The sequence below is a fragment of the Corapipo altera genome, unplaced genomic scaffold (genome assembly GCF_003945725.1).
Source record: "Corapipo altera isolate COAL_440 unplaced genomic scaffold, ASM394572v1 22b, whole genome shotgun sequence".
Classification (NCBI taxonomy): domain Eukaryota; kingdom Metazoa; phylum Chordata; class Aves; order Passeriformes; family Pipridae; genus Corapipo; species Corapipo altera.
This window is the reverse complement of record NW_020884876.1, coordinates 9,835,008-9,845,634: the sequence shown is the minus strand read 5'-3', so window position 1 is coordinate 9,845,634 and position 10,627 is coordinate 9,835,008. Positions and strand designations below refer to the sequence as shown.

The window sequence follows — 10,627 nt, the reverse complement described above, 5'->3', positions numbered from 1 at the left end:
CTCTCTACAACTCCCTGAAAGGAGTTTGTAGCCAGGTGGGAGTTGGTCTCTTCTACCAGGCAGCTATCAGTAGGACAAGAGGGCATGGTCTTTAGCTCTGCTAAGGGAGGTTTAGGTTGGATATTAGGAGGAAATTCTTTACAGAGAGGGTAATCAGACATTGGAATGGGCTGCCCAGGGAAGTGGTGGATTCTCCATCCCTGGAGGTTTTTAAGATGAGGTTGGATGTGGCACGTAGTGCCACGGTCCAGTAACCATGGTAGAAGTGGATCAAGGGTTGGACTTGATGATCTCAGAGGTCCCTTCCAACCTGGTTGATTCTGATTCTATGATTCTATGATTCTATGATTCTATGATTCTATGACTCTATGATCATGCTCAGGGATTTTAGCTGGAGTTGACAAGTCACCTTTTACTGTCTCTATCTCATTTCAAGACCTCTCTTGAAGTAGACAAGCATTGAAGCCTCTTTATTTTCTCAAGGTGTGGCAGTCTAGGCTTGAAAACCCTGTCAAATATTAAGCTTGCCAACCCTTGCCTGATAGCTATAATGCTATGAAGAAATCCTAAAATAAATGTTTCATCTTTCTGTATTTATTTAAAAGTAGCACAAAGTTTAATTTTAATTCAATTTTCAGAAGCAAGCTTACTAGTATGAGCAAATTTATTTCATGTTTCTTCCCAAAGTCATCCTCAATTATTTGTTTTGGATCCTTACTCATTAAGAACTAGTAAGTGATAATTACATTTGACAGACTGGTTCTTGGTTTTTATAGTAATTGTTAATTAATTCTGTCCATTATGAATTATTTCCCACCTCTTACTACAAACATTTCCTGTGTGTTTTCATCTCTCAGAACCATAGCTGAACTTTTCATCCTCCATGGTTTGCAACTGCTCATTCAGTTGCAGGGATTTGATCTCATTTCAGAATGAGTGAAACCTTTGGAAATGGAGACTAATGAAAAGGGAATAACAAAAGAAATCAAAAGAAGACTAATGAAAATAGAATAATGAAACAAAAAATCAAACACTCATGTTTACATGGGAATGTTCTGTTTTAAGATCATTGTTGTCTGTATAGGAAAGAGAAAGATCACTGGTGCCAAAGGTCACAGAAAGTTCACTTAAGATGCTGGACAAGTATCAATATATTTTTTTCCTACTCTCATACTTTCCCCTAGATCCTGTGAGAAACAGCAGGTTAGACTAAGTGGATTCGTGCTTTCACATTACATATATTTTTATGTTATGTTTCTACCACCACCCATTCCCAAATCTTTGTGTGAGGAAATGCCTATGAGCTAAAATCTCTAAGTATTCCTGCATAGCAAGTAATGAGGGAACACAGTAAAACTGCAAAAACAGTTAAAACATGGGCAATTAACAGCATTCAGCAAATTTTCTCTATGATTTTTAAACAGTTTTATCTCCTCCTTTGAATTCAAGTTATTGCAGTACAAATTAAATAATGCTGTAATGTTCAGGCTGATGGAAGAGGAGCATTAGCCACGGAAGAAGTAGTGGAAATTATACCTACTTCAAGTTGTTAATTTAATAATCTAGAAAATGGAATTTTGGTATTTCAAGGAGCTTTATCTTTTTATTAGATAAAATTTTTGTTATTATCCTCTGGGTGGAATTTCTGTAGCTTTTGTTTTGATATTAAAGTTATTAAACTTGCCTTTTCTATTCTCATTACCAGAATATTTTATGGGTAAATCCACCTAAGGAACCTATTGTGCTTTCTGATCAAAGTGGAAAACAAAGCCAGGTTGTAATTAGCAATTTAATTTTTAATGAGCTGATTGAGGCCCAAGGTCATAACAAAGGGCACAAAACAACAACAACAAAAAAATTCAAACAACAATAAAATTTCTAGCACAGAACACTAATGATAGCACCCTACACATGACCTGGGCAAAATAATATTTGGCAGAGTACATCTAACAGCTATCCCAGTTGTACTTTTTATTTTCTTTTAGAACTCTGACTAAGTCTAAGTAAGGTGTAACATATTAAATAATACAGAAGCACATAAAAATGCATGAGACTTGTTTTCTGAAAAGAACGTAGCAAGGATGTTTACTGAATTTAAATTTCCCAAGCTTAAGTTTAAAAGTTGCAGCTACAAGCTGAACATTTAACCCTCTAATATCTTTTGTAACAATTCAGAAGGTAGTTAACTACTATCACGCACTATAATTCTTCCAAAATCCTGCACGTAACCTCCACTGAAATTCCTGGGATTTGGCCTTTCAGTCTTCAGAAAAAATAAATCATAGGTAAGTAGAATCTTTACATAAACGTGGTGTCCTTGCTTTCTTTGCAGTTTGTAAATTAAATCATGAAACTTTATTATTTTTGAATACAGACTTGTTTAAGATCTTACTTAGCATATGTTTTGATTTTTACTGGTGGACTTTCATACAGCTTTCTCTAGCAGTAGAAATATTCATGTTAAGCCCTCTAGCAAGCACTTTATGCCCAAGACGTACATCATTTTACCCTGACAAAACTGCTTTATATATTGCAAGTAATGTCCTTATGAAACACACTCCATCTCATTAAAGGAATATAACATTTAAAATTAAATTAAATATGCCTTTACACCTAGCAGACTATAAGCAATAGAGGAGATGCTAATGAGTTCTGCAAGTTCTACAGGTAGTCCATGGATCAAGTTCAGCCTACAGGATGCTTTCGTCTGCTTTAGTGGTTTTTTTCTAGGGAAGAGAAGCAACTATTTGAGCAGCTAATTGCTGCTGGCACAGCCAAGCACTTCATTGTGGTACTGTCACTGCCTCTCCTCTCCCAACAAGAGGGCAGAGGAAAAAAGCAAATACAACAGACAAAATTGCCCCCATTGAAAGAGAAGGAGAAAAGGTAACCCTACAGAGCTCCAAAACAACTCTTTCTAAGCGGCAGTAGCGTGAAACACAGAAGAAGGCATGTGCTCATGCTGGTGTCACCTGATGGAACAACGAGCTGCAATTTTTATGAAAGTGAAGGAGTCTAAAGACAAAGAGTGAAGTCCAGCTCCTGTGGTTGCTATGCTGACCCTGCTTAGAAAGTTTACAAACTGCCTCAAAAAAGTTTTTCTTAATAAAATGTTCCTCCCTCACTTTCTTTCCATTACTAAAAACATACACCAAATCAGTTCAACCAAGAGTTGGACAACATACTAAATATAAAAACTGGCAAGATACTGGTAAAGTATTACTGGAAAAGTATGTAATGTATTTCATCTATCTTCAGGTTAGGATTGGAGGAGGGCAGGTGGACAACAGTACTAAGTGCTAAAGAGTCTTCCTCTGGACCACAGCACACAGTCTGAGAACTGCTGACTTACGTGGTCATATATCATTTAAACACATACTAATATGAAAAGCATAAAAAGAAATGCCATTTTATGTCCCATTTGTATATTATGTTACTCATTTCAGGTATGTTGCAGAAGTGTAATCCCACTTGATAGGTATGCGAGACCTAAGCATGGTCCTGATTTCTCCTGGTAATAAGAACAGCTTGTTATAACAACTGTATATTCTCAATTTCACCAAACAATGTTCTGCTATTTCTTTGCCTGGTGCTTTTCCTCTGGTTTCCTCTAAAAAAAACTTAGTGGTCAGTGCCTCTGAGATTTTGTTTACATAATTTCTTAATTCCATTAAAAATTACAAAGAAAGGAGAAGAAAACTGAGAAGAAGGAGGAGGAGAAGGAGAGAAAAAAAAAGGAATGTAAAAGGAGAGAGGGAAGAAGAAAGGGAGATTGATTCTCAGTGAGGATGTTCTGTTTGCGGAAAGAATTTAAAAGAACAAGGAGGGGGGAATGGAAATGATAAAAAATATGAGTAGGTTAACAGAGGACTGAGAACTCTGGAGATAATACCAAGTTAACCTATGCCTTTAATTTGTTGTTTCAATAGAAACAATATTGTACAAAAAGGTGTTAGAATATAATTTAAATATGATGTGCATAGGCAGATTATCCATTACTTGCACAGTGCAAGTTTCTGTACTGTATTTTATCTATATATTATTGTCACAGTGTGTTACTCTACTGCATCTGGGAGGGACATCATCAGTAACTCACCAGAAATATAGTAACAGGATTGAAAGACTGCTTCAAATTCCTTCTTTTGAAGGTGCACAGAGATGGACAAATTGCTTCACACCCTTTTGGGGAAAAACTACACAGATCAGACAACTCTGATATAAACCATAAATGCATTTTTATTTACCAAACTCATGTTAAAAAAGCTTTACAACAGCTTTACACTCGCTTTAAAAAAACTTTAAAAAATTCATTATTAATCGCTTAGTTTTGAACTGTTTATTATTTCATTCGACATATATGTATGATACATATTTTTACTTAAGTTGTGCCAGATATACTCTGATTATTTTGTTTGTTTGTTTCAGCCTGATTTAAAATTAGATTTTATTTTGTATTTGGAGATTTCATGAGAAGAACCCTCTTTCTGGTTTTGTTCAGATAGTTATGTAATTGTGATAAAAAAAACCCCAGAGTATTTCCTCAATTTAAAAAACAGTACACTGCTTGCTTCTATTTTTCTCTCCAATTCCTCTAACTTATCCTGAGCTCTTGTCAATTTTCAGAAACTATACCTCTGTCTTCAAGCATTGCCATGAATTTTGGATTGTCAGCTGAAAACTCAAACAGAAAACCAGCAGTTGCAGGTAATAAGATTTGATAGTGGCGCGAATTACACATAGAACAGAGGCCCAAGACTGTATTGGACATGACAGAAGTAGGTGTCCATTAACACAGAATGTAGTCACAAAATGGTATAAACACATTTTAAATTAACATAAAAACAACATCATTCCTGAAAGCACTCTGTAGTAGCATTGAATCTAGAGAAATCAATACTATTCACTAGACAAAAGATCTCAAAACTCAACCTGTATTTGTCAATATCAGCCTGCTCAATGCAGTTTCTGTACCTGTATTATATACTTCTTGGATAGGTAAGAGAGTGACAGCACACATATCTTTTCACCTGTTATAGCATGTAAGCTCAACAAACTTAATACAATACTTTGGTAGTATGAAGTGTAGAATAAAAAATCCTTAGTCACAGTTCTGAGAATGACAGAAATTTGTCATAGACTGAAATTTATAGTCTCCTGTGCTCAAAATGCAAAGATGACATGTCAAATTTTTCAGTCAAAAATGTTCTTTTTTTTACAAAGTCTTGACACCGAAACAGCACACTCAGTGACTTTGTACAATACAGGCCTGGAAAAGAGATGGCGGTAAATTACATTTGAAAAAGCAGCACGAACACCACGTGGTCTTCTCACATTATATGAAAGCAGGAGGCAATTTCACAGGAATTCAAAGACATCAGCAATATCTATTACAAAAAATCGTGATGCAAATTGTGAACATTATTCTGGTATTTCTCTTCTCTGATGCTACGAAAACCCTAGCATACCTAAACTGAGCAACTCAAGTTCTGTTTCGTGTAATCTGTCTTCCCAAAACTTCCATGTGGACTTATTAGGAAAGTAACACTATACACATGATCCTCTTCAAATAATATCAGTTCAAGTTACAGTCTTTGCTTGCTGACCACTGACCTAGTTAAAGCTTTTGACAATGTGAATTATACGGGACTCGAAGCTTTTGCAGACCCATGAATGCCCCGCAAATTTTCTTTCTGACTTATCTAAGCCTCTGTAATAAGATGATGGTTAGATATGTGGAAACGGCAAGATCTCTTTAATATCATAGTTTCCATACTCCTTTACATCTCCTTTCTGTTGTGCAGAAGAAGCCACTGGCAGAGCTACGTTTGTTCAGTTTCTTACGGATGCAAGTTGTTCACTCAGCAGACACATATGGCTGCTTTCTTCATCAGAGAGTTTCTTTTTGCTGATGACTGTGAGTTGGTAGCTCACTCAGTCAATAACATTCAATTTAGTATTGATGACTTTCCTTGTGTATATTATCCCTTTAATTTTTCTGTGAGGGTAAAAGACAATGGAAGTACCAAACCAATCAACAGTGACACAAGCACAGGCACATTTTTGCACCTAGCAAAACTATGGCACACTTTTTTTTGACATCATTCAGATACAGACACACTGTGAAACTGCTGCCACATTGCTAATTTTAACTCTTAATTTGAAATATTAGCATACTTACCATGCAGCATCAAGGCCAGTCCCCAAACATGCACTGGGCACTTATTCTCAGAACACTTCAGCGTGTTTGTGAGACATAGAAAACTTGTTCTTTCCATATGGAAAATTCAGTTGTATAGGCAATGCCTCTAGTATGCCTGAAAAACTGAATGACTACATCCTCCTACAGTACAATCCTTAAATAACAACAAATATTCAAACTCACGTCCTGATCCCAAAAACTTGGCTATAAAATTACTAGACAATATGGTCCAACTCACAGATAGTTATGATTATAATTTGGTGCCTTCTTCCAAGATAGTTGAGGCAAACTGCACTATCCATTGAAACATGATAGGGGTATACTATGCAAATCTGAGCATAAGGCAGTAGCAGCAGATTCAGTATATTGTGGTTAATTCTAGTTAAATTTTGATGCCTTTCTGAAATTTCATAGTGGAGTTTTTTGCATTGCAATGCCATCAATTCCCTTTTCCTTAAATGGAAATGAATTAATTTTTCTGCACTTCCTGGGCTGACCAGAGCAAGAGAAGATATTTGTGGTCTTTCAGCCAGCCTGGAGTAAAGACCAGGAGTTCTTCTTAAGGAAAAGAGCTGCACAGAAACCTGGACTGTGTCCTACTCCTGCAAATACTCTCTTCTGCTATGACATGTATTCAACTATGACATTTATTTTGGAACTGCTGGGATAGCCCAATGGCTCCTAGAGACCATCAGCCAGATGCCCAATCATATGTGAAAGAAGCTTCAAGTCATACAAAATGCAACACAACATTCAGTAATTTTCTTGCAGCTTTTCTCTCTCTCCACAGATCAACCCCTAAGTAATAAACCTTTCTGCTAATGACAATAGAACTAATGAGCTTTGCTACACCATATGTCTATCAGCTAGGTTGTAACTACCTCCTCTGTCTCCTGGTATTAGTGTCTACAAAGCAAGAAGAAACATTATAATCTTTTAAAAGATTAAAGATTTCATTTCCTCCAGATTAACTCAGCTAAAATCCACACACATTCTTCTGAGGTCTGTGAGAAAACTTCCATAGTCTAAATGAATAAACTGACTGTTTTCTAAGATTAGATCGCTGATACCTCATGATAAATCATTTTTATCCAAGTTTATTTCCTGACTCTTTTCTGAGTGATACAATAATATCAATGTCTAATGGCTCTTCTTTTTTTTTTTTTCAGTTTTAAATAAGTTGCCTTTTATTGTATGAGTTGTCACATCAGCTTGGTGACTGACTGAAAACATAAATTTTCCTTGCATGGAATCAAAGTTTGTGTAGCAATAACTTTAATTATAATTTGACTCATTATTTTCAGTGGAATTAAGCTATTTAGGAAAGCGCTATTTCTTTATATGGAAATTTCAGGTGTCTGAAAATTCTTGAACACAAAGACATAGATATGTTGAAATTCTGAATATAACTATTGCTACGTTTAGTATTGTCTATCTCATCCATGCCAATTTGTTCAGACTTCCAGATCCAGTACTTGCTGGATACTTCTTAAGAGTCATCATGTTGTCTTTGAGTACTTTTACATTACATAAAATAAAATACTCTAAGTGACAGAATTTATATCTTTTACACCTTTCAAAAGTTAGAGAGACTAGAGCTTTCATTTCACAAATAGTCAATGTAAGCAGGTAAGGAGTATGTAAGGAGCAGGGCTGCACTCTGCAGAACAGAAGCATTACTCATGCAAAAACATGCAGGAAATCAATAGAAAATCCAGAAATAGAATTCTTAGCTGTTAGTTTCATGTGAGTGTTAAACATATTTTTGCAGTACTTCAAATAAAAGATAATTATTGCATTCTTTACCTTGTATTGACTTGTGTTGAGCAGTTAAATAAGTGGATTATAAAAACATGCCAACTGATGAAAAAACAATTTATAAAACATTTTCCTCCTATAAAGCAACTTACTTTCTAAATTACATGGTGAACAGAAACAAATTCTTTAAGTTGCAGTTTACGATACTTTTTTTTTTTGGTTTTAGGAAAGGATTTTGCACCTTATTAGTGCAATTCTGTTAAAGTCTGTTTAAAGATTGTTAAAGACTATGTATAGAAATATTTCTTAGAATTGGTTAGAATTATTTAAAATTGTTTGTAATAATACATATTTATATTTCCTGCTTTGAAAAATAAGATGCTATTCTGACTGTAAGTGTATAGAGAAAATGCTTTCTGAATCTGAAGATATGCTTCAGGAAAAATTAGTTTCACAATTTGAAAGTGGAGTTTGTTAAGTATAAATTAGCTTCTGAGGATGTAGACTCTTCTTTTTTCTGTACTACCGAGCATCACACAGACAAAAAAAGACTGTAAAATATTTACCAAAAAGAAAAAGAAGATATCTAAGGGCATGTTTTAAACAAACCTTTGGAAACAACTTTCGTTTTCCAATTCTGCTGTAATCAAACTATTCCACCATTTTTTCAGAAGTAAATTTTAATATTTTCTCTACTGTTTCTGAATATATCCCCACTTGGAAACAGGGAAGAAAAGGCAAGGGAAAGATAATTCCTTTCTATGATACCATTTCATAAACAGAAATTAAAATCAGCAAATTTCATAATTCTTCCCTTTGAACTCAGACACTCAGTTGGTGACACCAAGAGATTAATGCAGATTTTCTTTCATATGTCATTTATATGTCTGCTTTAAAATTTTGTCCTCTGGTAATCTTTTTGGGGTTGTTGGAAAATTTTTCTTTTGTTAAAGTATTCACTTTTTTTCTTGCTATTCTTGCAGTCCAGAGGCAATATTTCATTGAAGGAAGAACCAGATGAAAAAAGAAAATAAGAAATCAGTAAGGAAGCCATTCCATTCCAAAAGCAAGGGGGTTTTGTCCTCTTTACCTTTAGTGAAGACAGCATCATTACATTGGAACATGCAACACACATCTCTTTCTGGAGGACTCCCAGCTAGATTATCTGAAGATTTTTGAAATTTAATTTAAATTAATGACTGTGTGAGTAAAGAAAACTCAGGTTCAATAGGTAGTGTTTGGGAATGTTCTATCACTGCCTACAGACATTCAGGCAAAAATATCCTTCTGATTTTTTTATGTTTTCCAGAAACGAAAGAAGGAAATTAAACCATCAGTGCAAGGAGTTTTAAAGCAGAGACTTGACTTTGCACTTAGGAGGAAAAAAAACCCAGCCAATGAACCCCACCACATTAAAAAAATCCTCTTAAAACAGAAAAATAGAATCTAATAAAGTTTCTTATAATATGCAAAGTGATAACATCAGAAATTAGATAAGCAACTAAAGAAAAATGATCCTTCGCACTGTGTTGTAAAGATCTAAAATGATCAGGGAGCCTAAAAATATTTGACTCAAAAGTTATGTGCTTTTAAACTACATACATATATAGTAAGTACTTCATTTTGATAACCTTTCAAATCTAAGCATAGTTGTCTATTTTTTCAATTTTTTTCTTCAAAAATTACTCTATAAACTCTTCAATATTCTGTATGTGCTCCAGAATTTAAACTACAAAAATGTCTTCATTTTTTTCCCCCATTTTATCAAACTAGTCAAAAGAATTTTTCCTCCTTTTAGTCATTAAGAAAAAAACAATGGTTCATCAAAAACAGAAGTGGAAAAAACAAGATATCAATTAAACGTTAACAAAAAGTTATGCCTTCCTAAAGACTTCACATGCAGATCTGTAGCTCCACCTAGAGCAGGAGTAAAAAGCAGAGAAGGAAGGTTAAAGTGTCTTATCACCTGTAAGTACTGGTTTTAAATCAACATTCTTGTTTCTCAATATGTGATAGATTGTATAATGTTCCCTGTTCTGTGAAAGAAGAAAGAAATACTCTGACAAACATAAATTCCAGCGGGAAAAAGAAATGTTTCCCAGAAATCCTAAGTATGATTTCTAAATTCTTAGATGTTCTTAATGATAAAATTCTTTTATATATTTTGTAGGTACAGCAAAATTGGATCTAAAATTGTAATTAAAAGTAAATTAAAAAGGTTTTATTCAATAGCACTTTATCTATTGATTTGATTTTTTATATGACTTTGACCTTTAGCCACTTTTAAAATGGAAAATGTAATAGGTAAAATATATACATTTGTTTTGACATAAAGATAAATTACCTTATTTCTGTAATCTATCTCAGCCTTGGACAGACAGGGGGAAATTCCTGAGAGACAGACACTGGGTCTTTGAGGCAACTTGCTACATTTTGAAAGTCAGAACACAAATAACCTTGATATGAGAAACAATAATGGTCTCTTCCAATTTATTAAATTACATCTATTTTCTGCTCACATAGCTTCACTGGTCTGGGTTAAGCTTGAAGTGGCTCTTCCCTCAAATTCTCATTTCTTAAGCACATTCAGTCAGTTAGCGACAGCTTTATCTCTTCTTTACAAAAAACACAAGCGTTGGGTATCAATATATAGATTTAATATAAACCTCT

At 34.4% G+C, this 10,627-nt stretch overlaps 1 long non-coding RNA gene across 2 annotated transcripts; it reads left to right on the top strand.

The window, feature by feature from the left end:
- Window positions 1-375: 375 nt before the first annotated feature.
- Window positions 376-9,185, top strand: LOC113943773. 2 transcript variants are annotated; one of them, XR_003526438.1, is made up of 4 exons: window positions 376-483; window positions 3,447-3,514; window positions 4,624-4,704; window positions 8,941-9,185. It is a non-coding gene; the product is annotated as an uncharacterized LOC113943773 (long non-coding RNA). The 2 variants fall into 2 exon arrangements; XR_003526439.1 differs by lacking the exons at window positions 376-483; window positions 3,447-3,514 and adding an exon at window positions 2,241-2,285.
- Window positions 9,186-10,627: the final 1,442 nt, after the last annotated feature.